The sequence below is a fragment of the Carassius gibelio genome, chromosome B17 (genome assembly GCF_023724105.1).
Source record: "Carassius gibelio isolate Cgi1373 ecotype wild population from Czech Republic chromosome B17, carGib1.2-hapl.c, whole genome shotgun sequence".
NCBI lineage: Eukaryota > Metazoa > Chordata > Actinopteri > Cypriniformes > Cyprinidae > Carassius > Carassius gibelio.
The window spans coordinates 1,110,545-1,127,768 of NC_068412.1; the positions used below are offsets into that span (position 1 = coordinate 1,110,545).

The 17,224-nt window shown below is 40.2% G+C and overlaps 1 protein-coding gene and 1 pseudogene across 1 annotated transcript in view; both read right to left on the bottom strand.

Annotated features, from left to right (window-relative positions):
• Positions 1-4,522: 4,522 nt before the first annotated feature.
• The window catches only part of LOC127975855 (uncharacterized), a 1,007,983-nt gene continuing 995,281 nt past the window's right edge, over positions 4,523-17,224 (bottom strand). Inside the window, exon 2 of the mRNA XM_052579874.1 lies at positions 4,523-4,801. The gene's annotated coding sequence lies outside the window, so the exon portion shown is untranslated. The remainder of the gene's footprint in view (positions 4,802-17,224) is intronic.
• Positions 15,760-17,224, bottom strand: part of LOC127976409 (disheveled-associated activator of morphogenesis 2-like) — a 55,301-nt pseudogene continuing 53,836 nt past the window's right edge.

Here is a 17,224-nt window from a genome sequence, read left to right on the forward strand (position 1 = left end):
GCCCAGGGCAGGAAAAGGAAGAAAAGAGGCTCGAGGGGAGGCGTTCGTAACAGGTTGAGAAGGCGAGGAAACAGACACCCGCTTCCCATCATAACTCTGTCAAACGTCAGATCATTAAATAATAAACTGGATGAGATCACAACACGCCTCCAGTTTGACGAAGATTTTAGGAGGAGTAATTTGCTTTGTTTCACAGAGACGTGGCTTCACGAGGACAGCGCAGGTATTGACATGGAGCGATTTACAGTTATAAGAGCAGATCGTGATAAGGTGTCATCTCAAAAATCCATCGGGGGAGGACTCTGAATGTTTATTGACAGCACCTGGGCATCACAATTTAAAGTGCTCAAGAGAGTGTGCACTAGAGACTATGAACTGCTGTCTGTATCTATCAGGCCATTTTACCTTCCGCGGGAGTTCGGGCAAATCACCATCATCCTTGTCTATGTCCCAGGGCCTAATAATAAAGAAGCAGCGGAAATGATAACTGAAAGCTTCAATGCTGCTCTCTCCCGATCGGCAGATCAGCCAGTTTTTATTTTGGGGGATTTCAACACATGTCAGCTGTCACCTCATCTACCCACTCTGCAGCAGTATGTCACCACGCCCACTCGCTCCACTCGCATACTGGACCAATGCTTCGGTAACATCCCAGACGCATATAAAGCAGTGAGTCGTCCTCCTCTTGGTAAGTCAGATCATAACGTCATTCATCTCCTTCCAACATACAGACTGTACGTCAATGGACTGAGGATGGGGAGGAGAAGCTCAGAGATTGTTTTGACTCTACGGATTGGCGCATGTTTTTTGACACATGCTCTGATTATCACAAATTAACAGACATAATCACATGCTATATTAAGTTTTGTGAAGAAACTGTTATCACCTCTAAGAAAGTTCAGGTGTTTAGTAATAACAAGCCATGGCTCTCAAAGGATCTTAAAACGTGTCTGAATGAGAAAAAGGCTGCATTTTTGAGAGGAGAAAATGATGTAGTAAAGGAGAAAGAGAAGGAATTTAAACGTAAGGTTTTTACAGCAAAAATAGATTTTAAGAATAAGGTTGAACAAAGATTCTGTACAGGTAATGCAAGACAAGCATGGGAGGGATTAAACACAATAATGGGTAGGGAAGGAAAAAAAGAAAGTGTAAACGTGGCAGATTGTGGTAAATTTGTTAATGATTTAAACATCTTCTATGGAAGATATGATGTGAGAGACCCAAAAATAGGCTGCAGTATTACCTGTGATCAGATTGGTAGCTATGAACATATACAGCTTTCTGAAGAAGAAGTAGCCAGATGTCTCTCTAAAATTAGACCAAACAAAGCCCCTGGGCTTGATGGCCTCCAAGGAAGGGTGTTAAAGGTATGTTCTCAGCAGCTTAAAGGGGTTATCACTCAGCTGTTTCAAATTTTGCTGAATTGTCTGAATTCATGGAAGAAATCCACAATAATACCTGTGCCTAAGTCTCTAGGGCTATAGCCCTTGGAGACTTTAGACCAGTGGCACTCACTCCACTCTTAGCTAAGTGTATGGAGAGAGTGGTCAGTACTCATCTTATGTCTTCTGTTGGGAATCAACTTGACCCCCTTCAATTTGCCTATAGGTCACACAGGGGCACAGAGGACACAACTCTTACTCTTGTAAATCAAATAGCTAAACATTTACAACAACCAAAGTCACTTGCTCGGGTTCTTTTTATTGATTTTACTTCTGCTTTTAATACTATGCAAACTGACATTCTTTTAGAACAACTTCATAGGATGAATGTGAATGGTGGGCTCATTCACTGGATTAGAAGTTTCTTAACTGACCGCCCTCAGAGAGTCTTAATGAATGGGGTCTACTCAGATGAGCTTGTTATAAATACTGGAGCACCACAAGGCTGTGTGTTTTCACCTTTGTTGTTTTCAATTTATATAAATGATATGACTGTGCACAGCACCAATGTTAGTTTACTTAAATATTCTGATGACATGGCCTTGGTAGGACTTCTCACAGAAAATAATGCAGCACATGAGAAAGCTTATCTTAGTGAAGTCACTTTATTGCAGGATTGGTGTCAGACTGTTAAATTGGAAATTAATGTGACTAAAACAAATGAACTTATAATACAAACGAAACCAAAAGGGGCCAGTAACATCAACCCTGTTGTACTTAACAGCCAGCCTGTGGAAGTAGTTGAAAATTTTAAGTACCTGGCTACAATCATTGATCGTACTTTAAGTTTTAATGTTAACTCAGAGAGTATTTTTAAGAGAGCTAATCAGCGATTGTTTTTAATTAGAAAACTGAGGAGTTTTAGGGTCAGCCAGCATATTCTTGAGATGGCATATAGGGGCCTTGTAGAAAGTATTTTACAGTTTAATATAACAGCTTGGTATGGTAACCTGAATGTGAAAGATAAAAACATGCTTTCTAAAATTGTTAATACGGCAGGGAAGGTGGTTGGCAGGTCACAAAGGCAACTTGGGGATGTATTTGATAAGGCGGTACTCAGGAAGGCACGACAGATATCAACAGACACCCTACACCCACTAAACTCAGAGTTTGAATTGCTTCCATCTGGCCATAGATTCAGGGTCTCAAGGGCGAGCCGGAACATCTATAAGAAATCTTTTATTCCCCATGCCATACAGGAACTTAATTTAAACTGAAATGGTTTAAAAATGTGTTTATTGTAGATCAAAATCTATCTTATTTTAATCAGCTGGGCTGTTTTCCATTTTTCTGTTGTTGTATGTTGATGGTGGTAGTATTGTACTCTTAACTGTGTGTATTTTAATGTAAGTTTAAATGTCATTGATGTATTTCTGTTCGGAGAAGTCGAAGACAAATTTCCACTAAGGTGGACAATAAAGTCTAATGAATGAATGAATGAATACCCATAGCACCATATCACCATATGCATTTGCAGTAGCAAGTTCCTGTACTTGCTAGCAGCAGCAATAATCTACAACTACAACAATAAACAGCAGCAGCAGCAAAGCAGATCTAAGAGCAACTACATTTGAATTGTCATACCTACCACCATTCAAAATCTTCAAAGTTGTCATGATTAAATTACAGTTATTCAGCCAATTACTGTTCTATCACAGTAGTTTAGCTAATTCTATACAAAATAAATAATAATAAAAAAAACTCTCCAATTATTCACTCCAAGTATTTGAGAAAAAAAAACATAATTCTATAACTGCAGGATAAGGCTGTGAAAACAAGGGGCCCTATTTTAACGATCTAAACGCAAAGTGTAAAGCGCATGGCGCAGGTGCACTCTGGACGTTTCCAGATCCACTTTGGTATTTTAACGACCGAAAACAGTTGGCACACCCGGGTCTAAACGGGTTGTCCCTATTCTCTTAATGAGTAATGGGTGTTTTTTGGGGGGGTGTAACGTGGAATAAACCAATCAGAGTCTCATCTTCCATTCCCTTTAAGAGTCAGTTGCACTCGTGCCATGACATATTTGCTATTTACACGACGGAATTTGACAAGCGCAAAAACAGAACGCGTCTCCAAGATGAAACAGAGCTGCTCATGTGCAACCAGATAGACTATCCATTATGACATGTAGGCATTTTTATATATATATATATATATATATATATATATATATATATATATATATATATATATATATATATATATATATATATAATTATTATTATTATTATTATTATTTTTTTAATTAGCCTACAAAAAAATATTATGCATTTTTAATATTTGGCATGTGTGTCCCTGCGTTAAGCACCGTGTACGCGCATTGCAGACCTGCCTATACTAATACACTCTTTAAATAACAAAGAAGAAACATTGTGCCAGACTTTAGACCAGGTTTGAGTTTCAGCTCCGTTAAATAGCATTGCGCCAGCAATGCGCCTGAACACACCTCTTTTTTAGACCAGAACGCCCATGGGCGCACAAATGGGTGCAAATGCATTTGGTAATTAAACGACGTGGCGCTGGACGAGAAAATGCGAGTAGTGCCACACTGAAAATAGCAAACACACTTGAGCTGCGCCTTGCGTCTCATTGCGCCGGGTGTAGTATATGGCCCAAGATCTCTAAAATACTTAAAGGAACAGTTCCCTCAAAAATGTTATCCCATTGTCATTTTAACCCCATGCTGCTCCAAACTTGCTCCTTTCCATACATTGATATTATACCATGATCAGAGGCTGTTAAAGACTAATAAGGTATCGCTATATCCTAATGTGCCATAAAAGAATATAAGCAAACATACTTTTATAGTGCTTCTTTGTCATTTTTGGATATTTTCAGTACCATATTCCATTTATTCATCATTGTAATAGGAGTTTCTGAAAGACTACATAACTTGCACTAGACTGTCATCAAACTCTTCAGTGATCATTCTTTATATGATTACATTTCTGTAAATCAATCAATCACCTTTATTTATATAGTGCTTTAAACAAAATACATTGCGTCAAAGCACTGAACAACATTCAGTTGGAAAACAGTGTCTCAATAATGCAAAATGATAGTTAAAGGCAGTTCATCATTGAATTCAGTTATGTCATCTCTGTTCATTTAAATAGTGTCTGTGCATTTATTTGCAATCAAGTCAATGATATCGCTGTAGATGAAGTGACCCCAACTAAGCAAGCCAGAGGCGACAGCGGCAAGGAACCAAAACTCCATCGGTGACAGAATGGAGAAAAAAACCTTGGGAGAAACCAGGCTCAGTTGGGGGGCCAGTTCTCCTCTGACCAGACGAAACCAGTAGTTCAATTCCAGGCTGCAGCAAAGTCAGATTGTGCAGAAGAATCATCTGTTTCCTGTGGTCTTGTCCTGGTGGTCCTCTGAGACAAGGTCTTTACAGGGGATCTGTATCTGGGGCTCTAGTTGTCCTGGTCTCCACTGTCTTTCTGGGCAGTAGAGGTCCTTTCTAGGTGCTGATCCACCATCTGGTCTGGATACGTACTGGATCCGGGCGACTGCAGTGACCCTCTGATCTGGATACAGACTGGATCTGGTGGCCACGGTGACCTCGGAACAAGAGAGAAACAGACAAATATTAGCGTAGATGCCATTCTTCTAATGATGTAGCAAGTACATGGGGTGTTATGTGAAGTGTTTCCGGTTACAGTTTACCTAATTAATGCAGCCTAAAAATCCTTTAACGGATTTGTATATTAAAAGCATATTAGTATGTTATGTGTATGCCAGGTTAAAGAGATGGGTCTTTAATCTAGATTTAAACTGCAAGAGTGTGTCTGCCTCCCGAACAATGTTAGGTAGGTTATTCCAGAGTTTAGGCACCAAATAGGAAAGGATCTGCTGCCCGCAGTTGATTTTGATGTTCTAGGTATTATCAGATTGCCTGAGTTTTGAGAACGTAGCGGACGTAGAGGAGTATAATGTAAAAGGAGCTCATTCAAATACTGAGGTGCTAAACCATTCAGGGCTTTATAAGTAATAAGCAATATTTTAAAATCTATACAATGTTTGATAGGGAGCCAGTGCAGTGTGGACAGGGCCGGGCTAATATGGTCATACTTCCTGGTTCTAGTAAGAACTCTTGCTGCTGCATTTTGGACTAGCTGTAGTTTGTTTACTAAGCGTGCAGAACAACCACCCAATAAAGCATTACAACAGTCTAACCTTGAAGTAATAAATGCATGGACTAACATTTCTGCATTTGACATTGAGAGCATAGGCCGTAATTTAGATATATTTTTGAGATGGAAAAATGCAGTTTTACAAATGCTAGAAACGTGGCTTTCTAAGGAAAGATTGCGATCAAGTAGCACACCTAGGTTCCTAACTGATGACGAAGAATTGACAGAGCAACCATCAAGTCTTAGACAGTGTTCTAGGTTATTACAAGCAGAGATTTTAGGCCCTATAATTAACACCTTTGTTTTTTCTGAATTTAGCAGTAAGAAATTACTCGTCATCCAATTTTTTATACCGACTATGCATTCCATTAGTTTTTCAAATTGGTGTGTTTCACCGGGCTGTGAGGAAATATAGAGCTGAGTATCATCAGCATAACAGTGAAAGCTAACACCATGTTTCCTGATGATATCTCCCAAGGGTAACATATAAAGCGTGAAGAGTAGCGGCCCTAGTTCTGAGCCTTGAGGTACTCCATACTGCACTTGTGATCGATATGATACATCTTCATTCACTGCTACGAACTGATGGCGGTCATATAAGTACGATTTAAACCATGCTAATGCACTTCCACTGATGCCAACAAAGTGTTCAAGTCTATGCAAAAGAATGCTGTGGTCAATTGTGTCAAACGCAGCACTAAGATCCAATAAAACTATAGAAAAATAGAGAGATACACCCACGATCAGATGATAAGAGCAGATCATTTGTAAGTCTAAGGAGAGCAGTCTCAGTACTATGATACGGTCTAAATCCTGACTGGAAATCCTCACATATACCATTTTTCTCTAAGAAGGAATATAATTGTGAGGATACCACCTTTTCTAGAATCTCGGACAGAAAAGAGAGATTCAAGATTGGTCTATAATTAACAAGTTCTTTGGGGTCAAGTTGTGTTTTTTTTATGAGAGGCTTAATAACAGCCAGTTTGAAGGTTTTGGGGACATATCCTAATGACAATGAGGAATTAATAATAGTCAGAAGAGGACCTATGACTTCTGGAAGCACCTGTTTTAGGAGCTTAGATGGTATAGGGTCTAACATACATGTTGTTGGTTTAGATGATTTAACAAGTTTATACAATTCTTCCTCTCCTATAGTAGAGAATGAGTGGAACTGTTCCTCAGGGGTCTATAGTGCACTGTCTGATGTGATACTGTAGCTGACGGCTGAATGGTTGCAATTTTATCTCTAATAGTATCGATTTTAGAAGTAAAGTAGTTCATAAAGTCATTACTGTTGTGGTGTTGGGAAATGTCAACACTTGTTGAGGCTTTATTTTTCGTTAATTTAGCCACTGTATTGAATAAATACCTGGGGTTATGTTTGTTTTCTTCCAAAAGAGAAGAAAAGTAATCAGATCTAGCAGTTTTTAATGCTTTTCTGTAGGATATGCTACTTTCCCGCCAAGCAATACGAAATACCTCTAGTTTTGGGTAAATAATGATCTGAGATATCATCACTTGGCTGAATTATTTCAACACTATCAACATCAATTCCATGTGACAGTATTAGATCTAGAGTATGATTTCTACAATGAGTTGTCAAGGTTTTGGCAAGGAGGAACTCAGGTGCAGACAGGATTTACAACACAAACAGGTTTATTCACAAAAAGGGGAAAATAAAAACCCACGAGGGGGAAAACAAGGACTAGGGCAGATACAAAAATAACTAAACAGGACTGATAAGGTAAGATAAACAAAGACTCAAAACTAGAGAACACTGACTACAAATAAACACTCACGGTATACAGGACACAGTATCTTAAAGGGGTTACCAGGGTATTATCACGAATCACAATCACAATTCTTGGGGAACAAATCTCAATGAACCGACGCAAGACAGAGCACACTAGGAAAGCTAAATAGGGGGAACAATCAAGACACGACAGGTGGCACAGATGGGACAATCAAGACACGACTAGGTTAACAAGGGGGGCGGGGCAAGGGAACGAGACAACACAAGCACATGGCCCAAAGGCAAGGCCATGTGCTTGTACACAAAACACGGGTCTGTCATGATCCTGCCTCAAGACTAGGAAAAATCAAGGACACGAGGGCAGAATCATGACAGAACCCCTCCCTTAAGGAGCGGCTTCCAGACGCTCCTCAAGGGAACATCAAACACGAGACATGACTGACATGACGGACTGGGACACCGACACAAACCAACAAGACATGACAAATAATAACAAAGGCAGACATGAATACACGACGGCAGGGTTAGGGTGACAAATCAAAAAAAACAAACAGGGAAGGGGAGGAGGCGGGACCACAAAGTTCATGGGGGACAGACCAGGGTGAGTGGGTGGGGCAGGAGTTTTAGGAGGACAGGACGAAGGCTGACGACGGGGGGTACGGGCAGGTCTGGGTGGTGAGGGGCGGGGAGGGGTCTCGGGACAACTGACAGGGGACATGATAGGAGCAGACAAGGGACGCGGGGCAACACTTACGGGACGCGGGGCAAGACTTACGGGACGCGGGGAGACGACAGCTGGACAACATCTACTGGACACGGGACGACAACATCTACTGGACACGGGACATCTACGGGACACGGGGCAACATCTACTGGACACGGGGGGACAACAGGACACGGGACATCTACGGGACACGGGGCCACATCAACAGGATACATGACTTCATCAGCAGGACACGGGGCAACACTCACGGGACACGGGGAGACGACATCTACGGGACACGGGGAGACGACATCAGGACACTCGGGATTTCTGGGGACAGGGTCTGAGGACAAGACAGGACGGGGACTTCTAGGATACGGACAAGACTAGACAAATAATCTGAAAAGGCTTTAGCCGCTAAGACAATTGGCATCTCCTTACGAGATGAGACACACTGAACTAAAGTCTTTGCTGCAGAGTCGGCCGCGGCACTCTCCTGCGCTCTCACGACTGCCGACTTGCATACTGCCCTCTTCTTTGCCGGCTCGGGCACGCCAGCGCTCACCGCTGCTGGCTCGGACACGCTCACCGCTGCTGGCTCGGGCACGCTCACCGCTGCTGGCTCGGGCACGCCAGCTCTCTCCGCTGCTGGCTCGGGCACGCCAGCTCTCTCCGCTGCTGGCACGGGAGGAGACAGGGTCACAGGACCGGCAGGCCCCTTCTTCCTCCTCTTCCTCCTCGGGCGCGGTGCAGAGGCTACAGCTGGGTCAGAGGCGGGTTGGGGGAGTTTGGTCTCGGGCAGGGCAGCCTCGGACGCCGAAGACTCTGAAGCTGACTCCCATGAAAGCCGTCTCCCTCGCTTGTTGGGGAGACTTAAGGTAGTGGGAGGTGCCTCAGGATCTTGGGAGGGACCTAACTGATCCCCCAGGGTTGCCACGGCCAGGACACGACCCTCCGGGATCGCCGGCAGCTGGGTAGGTAGGGGGGACCTCTGTGGCTCCTCCTGGGAGATGCTCTCCCACAGCCGGGCATAATTCCGAAGGATCCACTCCCCCTCGGGCGAGTATGGGAGGGTGACCCCCTTCCTGTCGGTGGGGGACGACATCCAACATTGTCGACGGAACTCCAACAAGTGTTGGAGCTCGGGGGACCTCCTGCCTGCTGAGTTCCTTTTTGGTCGGTTCATTCTGTCAGAGTTTTGGCAAGGAGGAACTCAGGTGCAGACAGGATTTACAACACAAACAGGTTTATTCACAAAAAGGGGAAAATAAAAACCCACGAGGGGGAAAACAAGGACTAGGGCAGATACAAAAATAACTAAACAGGACTGATAAGGTAAGATAAACAAAGACTCAAAACTAGAGAACACTGACTACAAATAAACACTCACGGTATACAGGACACAGTATCTTAAAGGGGTTACCAGGGTATTATCACGAATCACAATCACAATTCTTGGGGAACAAATCTCAATGAACCGACGCAAGACAGAGCACACTAGGAAAGCTAAATAGGGGGAACAATCAAGACACGACAGGTGGCACAGATGGGACAATCAAGACACGACTAGGTTAACAAGGGGGGCGGGGCAAGGGAACGAGACAACACAAGCACATGGCCCAAAGGCAAGGCCATGTGCTTGTACACAAAACACGGGTCTGTCATGATCCTGCCTCAAGACTAGGAAAAATCAAGGACACGAGGGCAGAATCATGACATGAGTAGGTCCTGAAACATGTTGTCTAACACCAATAGAGTTCAGAATGTCTATAAATGCTGATCCCAATGCATCTTTTTCATTATCGACATGGATATTAAAATCACCAACTATTAAAACTTTATCTGCAGCCAGAACTAACTCGGATGTAAAATCACCAAACTCTTTAATAAAGTCTGTATGGTGCCCTGGTGGCCTGTATACAGTAGCCAGTACAAACATAACAGGGGATTTATCATTAACATTGGTTTCTCTTGATAATGTTATATGAAGCACCATTACTTCAAACGAGTTATACTTGAAGCCTGCCCTCTGAGAAATCCTGAAAACGTTGTTATAAATTGAAGCAACTCCTCCCCCTTTGCCTTTTAGACACGGCTCATGTTTATAACAGTAATCTTGGGGGGTGGACTCATTTAAAATAATGTAATCATCAGGTTTTAGCCAAGTTTCTGTCAAACAGAGCACATCTATATTATGATCAGTTATCATATTATTTACAAAAAGTGTTTTCGTAGAAATGGATCTGATATTCAATAAGCCAAGCTTTATCATTTGTTTATCCATATTGCATTTGTTTTTTATTTGTTGAACCTCAATTAAATTGTTAGCCTTAACTTGGTTTGGACGTTTTTTTGTATTTTCTAGTTCGGGGAACAGACACAGTCTCTATAGTGTGATATCTAGGTGAAAGAGTCTCTGAAAGAGTGCTGAGAATTAACTGACCTCTGTGACGGGAGGCAGCTAGCAGACGGTCGGTTTAGCCAGTCTGTCTGCTAAATAAATTCACAGTTTGAATAACCATTCTGTTTATTACACCATTAAAATATCCAATGTGAAGTATTCATATTCTGCTCTGTAAAAAGCAATAAACTAATTCACAAATGGTTTCATGCTTGTTATGACTGTGTAGCCATAACATAGCAGTATCCTTAAACACAGATACATTTTTATTCATTCCGTTAACCAACATCCACCATCTGAGCAATAATTAAGTTCTGATCAACTGAAGATGTAACAAATCTGCCTGGAAGAGGACATGTGTTTATATCATCCTAACGCACAGTGAGGAGGAGAGTTTGAGTGGCTAAAGACTCTAAAAGGCTAAAGAGTGTGCAAAGAACACAGTTTTAGGATTGCAGAGATTAGCTGAGACTTGGAAATCAAGAAATCAAAGAACCCCTAAATTACCACATATTGTTTGGGAGGGTTTCAAGAAAAATCTCCTTGCTCATCCAAAAACTAATTCAGCATATTCAGTTGTCAGACATGACTGGAACTTCAAATTGCACTGGCTTCTATAGCCCTATTCGGACGGGACTAGTTTTACAGGGGGTTGTTAGAGAAATCTGTGTTTCTCAGACGTACTTGGTGAATCTGCCTCATCTGTGTTTTTCTCACACAACCTCTGTGATAATTCCAGGGCAAATTACTTACTGTTTTTTAACAACTCAGTGATCCTCTGAAAAAACTAATCCCATCCTAATGCTAATGTCTGTGATTGGCAGTGATATTTTATTTCACAATGCGTTTCCCCATGTGTTTTGGCCAACGTGAATTACCGTAGATGCTTTTACCACGTGCATGTTTGATATATTTGCTTCCCAGCAAAGAAATAATAATAATAAAAAATCAAGATCATGTGTTATTACTGGCTATTGTAATATCAGAATCAAGTAAGATTACTCGCGTTCATTTATGCACTCAGTTACATAATGTTTTAATTACAGATTTACCTTTACAAAAATTAAACGTTTAGCCTACTACTTCTACTACTACCAAAAAAATATATAATAATAAAAAAGTTAAACTAAAAAAAAAACACACATTAACATGGTTTTGCTATACTAGCTATTTAGTATTTCGTTTTTATTGTGTAATAATACTAATGGTAATCAATACAATGACTATATGCAATGCACTCATACAGAATGTGTGAACACTGTGACGGCCAGATGCACAAAACAGACCCTCCCATTTTTGTAATAAACACAGAGATGTTAGTCCCGTCGGAATTGGTACATGAAAATTGCAGATGTCAGGTGGCAAGAATCAAAACTCATACGTAGTTTAGAAAACTAGTCCCATCCGAACAGGGCTAAAGATCAGACAAAATAACAACAACAACAACAAAAATAGCGTTTAAGAGATTTAAAAAATCTAAACTTGACTGCTTCCGTAAGAAATCTTATAATGGGCTGTGGTTGGACAATAATCCAAAACAAATATTAAAATCAACACAAAAATGGAGCTTCTGCCATGGCCATCCTGAACTTCATAGAAAATGAGTGGGGTGAACTGAAGAGAAGAAGTACCAATATGGATCTGTGAATCTGAAAAGAGCTGATTTCTTGAGAAAAGGATGTTGCAATAATTGGGTTGCAATAATTGTGTTCAACATGAACTAGAGAAAACATGTATTTCACAATGAGATTTCCCCCCACTTTCAATTGTTTTACTTCAATGAAAGTTTAGAATTTTGGGGGGAATTCTTTGAATGAAAAATCAAAAGGATAAACAATTTGGATTTATTTTCACAGCCGCCTTTGTTCAAATTTACCAAGGATGCCAATAATAGTGGAGGGCACTATACTTCATGTAGGCCATTTAGGTTATGTAATTTTGGAAATACATGTAGGTCAGCTTTGAGATTAATTAACAGTCTGTGTCAATAAATCTAGATGACAGGTCAGATATAGTATTTGTTCCACCATTGCAAGTATGGCTTTTTGTTGTTGTATAGTTTTTGATGTAAAAGAAACTATGGACTCTCTCTTTTCTAGCACTTTAAATACAGTTGCTCCTTTACGCTTAAGGAAGGTTAAGGAAAACAGTTTGACACCATGGTATAATGAGAATACTCGCACCCTAAAGAGAGCAGCCCGAAAAATGGAGCGCAGCTGGAGGAAAACAAAACTAGAGGTATTTTGTATTGCTTGGCGGGAAAGTAACCTATCCTACAGAAAAGCATTAAAAACTGCTAGATCCGATTACTTTTCTTCTCTTATAGAAGAAAACAAACATAACCCCAGGTATTTATTCAATACAGTGGCTAAATTAACGAAAAATAAAGCCTCAACAAGTGTTTTCCCAACATTCCCTACATTTCCCAACATCACAGCAGTAATGAACTACTTCTAAAATCGATACTATTAGAGATAAAATTGCAACCATTCAGCCTTCAGCTTCAGTATCACATCAGACAGTGCACTATAGACCCCCTGAGGAACAGTTCCACTCATTCTCTACTATAGGAGAGGAAGAATTGTATAAACTTGTTAAATCATCTAAACCAACAACATGTATGTTAGACCCTATACCATCTAAGCTCCTAAAAGAGGTGCTTCCAGAAGTCATAGATCCTCTTCTGACTGTTATTAATTCCTCATTGCCATTAGGATATGTCCTCAAAACCTTCAAACTGGCTGTTATTAAGCCTCTCATTAAAAAAACCACAACTTGACCCCAAAGAACTAGTTAATTATAGACCAATCTCAAATCTCCCTTTTCTGTCCAAGATACTAGAAAAGGTGGTATCCTCACAATTACATTCCTTCTTGGAGAAAAATGGTATATGTGAGGATTTCCAGTCAGGATTTAGACCGTATCATAGTACTGAGACTGCTCTCCTTAGAGTTACAAATGATCTGCTCTTATCATCTGATTGTGGGTGTATCTATCTATTAGTTTTATTGGATATTAGTGCTGCGTTTGACACAATTGACCACAACATTCTTTTGCATAGACTTGAACACTTTATTGGCATTAATGGAAGTGCATTAGCATGGTTTAAAATTGTACTTATATGACTGCCATCAGTTCGTAGCAGTGAATGAAGATGTATCATATCGATCACAAGTGCAGTATGGAGTATCTCAAGGCCCAGTGCTAGGGCGGCTACTCTTCACGCTTTATATGTTACCCTTGGGAGATATCATCAGGAAACATGGTGTTAGCTTTCACTGTTATGCTGATGATACTCAGCTCTATATTTCTTCGCGGCCCGGTGAAACAAACCAATTTGAAAACTAATGGAATGCATAGTCAATATAAAAAAATGGATGACGAGTAATTTCTTACTGCTAAATTCTGAAAAAAAAAAACCCTGAATTGTTAATTATAGGACCTAAAAACTCTTCATGTAATAACCTAGAACACTGTCTAAGACTTGATGTCTGCTCTGTCAATTCTCCGTCATCTGTTAGGAACCTAGGTGTGCTATTTGATCGCAATCTTTCCTTAGAAAGCCAAGCTTAAAACTGCATTTTTCCATCTCAAAAATATATCTAAATTACGTTCTATGCTCTCAATGTCAAATGCAGAAATGTTAATCCATGTATTTATGACCTCAAGGTTTGATTATTATAATGCTTTATTGGGTGGTTGTTCTGCATGCTTAGTAAACAAACTACAGCTAGTTCAAAATGCAGCACCAAGAGTTCTTACTAGAACCAGGAAGTGTAAACATATTAGCCCGGTCCTGTCAACACTGCACTTTAAAAAATTGCTTATTACTTATAAAGCCCTGAATGGTTAAGCACCTCAGTATTCCTTTTACATTATAATCCTCTACGTCTGCTATGTTCTCAAAACTCAATTTGATAATACCTAGAATATCAAAATCAACTGCGGGCGGCAGATCCTTTTCCTATTTGGCACAACTCTGGAATAACCTACCTAACATTGTTCGAGAGGCAGACACACTCTTGCAGTTTAAATCTGGATTAAAGACCCATCTCTTTAACCTGGCTTACACATAACATACTAACATGCTTTAAATATCCAAATCCGTTAAAGGATTTTTAGGCTGCATTAATCAGGTAAACCGGGAAAACTTCCCATAACACCCAATGTACTTGCTACATCATTAGAGGAATGGCATCTACGCTAATATTAGTCTGTTTCTCTCTTATTCTGAGGTCACCGTAGCCACCAGATCCAGTCTGTATCCAGATCAGAGGGTCACTGCAGTCACCCGGATACAGTACGTATCCAGACCAGATGGTGGATCAGCACCTAGAAAGGACCTCTACATCCCTGAAAGACAGTGGAGACCAGGACAACTAGAGCCCCAGATACAGATCCCCTGTAAAGACCTTTCTCAGAGTACCACCAGGACAAGACCACAGGAAACAGATGATTCTTCTGCACAATCTGACTTTGCTGCAGCCTGGAATTGAACTACTGGTTTCGTCTGGTCAGAGGAGAACTGGCCCCCCAACTGAGCCTGGATTCTCCCAAGGTTTTTTTCTCTATTCTGTCACCAATGGAGTTTTTGTTCCTTGCGGCTGTCACCTCTGGCTTGCTTAGTTGGGGTCACTTCATCTACAGCGATATCATTGACTTGATTGCAAATAAATGCACAGACACTATTTAAATGAACAGAGATGACACCACTGAATTCAATGATGAACTGCCTTTAACTATCATTTTGCATTATTGACAAACTTTTTTCCTAATGAATGTTGTTCAGTTGCTTTGACACAATGCATTTTGTTTAAAGCGCTATATAAATAAAGGTGACTTGACTTGACTTATTGATGTTAATACAATTGTATTGGTAACAGTCTAGTATTTTGATTGAATGAATTAGTAAAACTTAAGCATTTTACATAAAAGACAACACAGATACAATGTAGCAAATAATTAAAAGAAACGTTAATTTCTGACCCTGTTCTGGCAGTAAAGTAGCTTTATGATTCTATGATAATTTTTTATATTGCAATACCTCTAAATAAATAAAAAAATAAAATAAAAAACTGACTCACCTCTCCCAGTTTGGACCAGTTAAAGGATTTTAGTGGTTGTGAAGGTTGTGGGATGCTTTTAGTGCATAGGCTGGATGTGGAGCTAATGGAAGCAGGTCCATTTGGAGGTGGAATCACAGAAAAGATGGGTGGGGCCCCAGGTGGGAGTGGAGGACCCCCTGGGGGAGGTGGGGGGGGGGGGGTGGGGGGGGGGGACTGGAAAAAGCAATAGGTGGAGAAGGAGGAAGGAAGTTATCCATCATCATAGGTGGTGGAGGCGGAGCCATCGGCCTCCCAGGAAGCGGAGGGGGAATGGGTAAATGAACTCTATAAATGAATTCTTAAAGTGAAAAAGATCAAATAATTTGCATAAAATATATTAGACAAATCTGCTGCAATGTATAAACCATCACATATAACTCATGCTTAACCAGAACAGCTTCTCCTCAAGCATATCTTACTAAACAACACAATTAAAACATCAACATAGAAGTTCTAATATTATTGTGCAATTGTTCTACTTTCTGATATCAAGGTAAATCATACAACTACAGCACACTAGAAATTAACAGACAGTGAACTCACTGAGATGTCGCTAATGAAGGTAGAAAGGTCTAATACTTGCTCCCTGGCAGAGTGCAATTCCACTCCTTCTTTCTTCAGTTTGTCCTTCATCTTGTTGAGTGTCTTCATCATATCATCCTTCTCTTGTGTCTTGGTATCACACTCTCTTTCTTTCCTTTCCAGCCGAGCCATCAGCTCTACATGCTCTAAAAACACGTTCCATATCATTACATAAGTTCACCCAGGCTTAGCTATGGAAGTCATTGTGCACTCTTACCTTTTCTGAACTTTTCTGCTTGGTCTCGCCACTGTTTGACTTCATTCTCATTGACAAGCTTGTAGGTGTAATGAAGTCTCATTAAGTTGCACTCAATTGCAAAGGGTTATAAAATTGATTTTGCCCTACTTTTTACCCTTACCTCAGTCATTTTCTATTTATATTACTGTTTGTTATTTGTTACCAAAAGCAAAAGCCAACATTAAAGACTAGCTTTTATGAGACTAAACAGACGAATCGTCTTGTACACAGAGGTGTTTATAATTTTTGTCCAATAAAATACTCTCCAGAACATCCCTCTTAATTATAAACACTACTTTTTTCCATCTAGTAATAAGAAGTGCCAAAATATGGCTCATCCTTTTATTTTCTAAAACATCAACTGATTACAAAGCACATGGGTAGAACTTATTTATTTTGAAGTTGCCTTTATTGGTCACAGCCATGGTACAAGCTGTCAAGTTTGGGTTTGCTATGTGGTTTGTGGTCTGGCTGTGAAACAGAAGCAGCATACAAAAGAAAGCTGGTCACCAAGCCAATTCATGGGGTCTTTAAAACAAAAGGGCCACTGTTAAACTAAAGAAATGACATTCAGTTGGGCAGTATTTCCTAATAAGATTTTTTTAAATATATAAATAAAAGGTGTTAGTTTAGTGTGGTTGTGATTTTATTTTATTTAGATTTTTGTAAGTTGATACTGTTTGAGGTTTAAGGGAGGATCTAGTAAAGAAATCTAAAGCAACACCTTGACATGCGTTGCTTTCCATAGCTGCAGAAAGAGGAAAATGAAATACAGATAGTATTTACACAGTAATATTTACTGCCAGCACTAGAGAAGACAATGAAAGATATATATGAATAATAAGAAAACAGGTA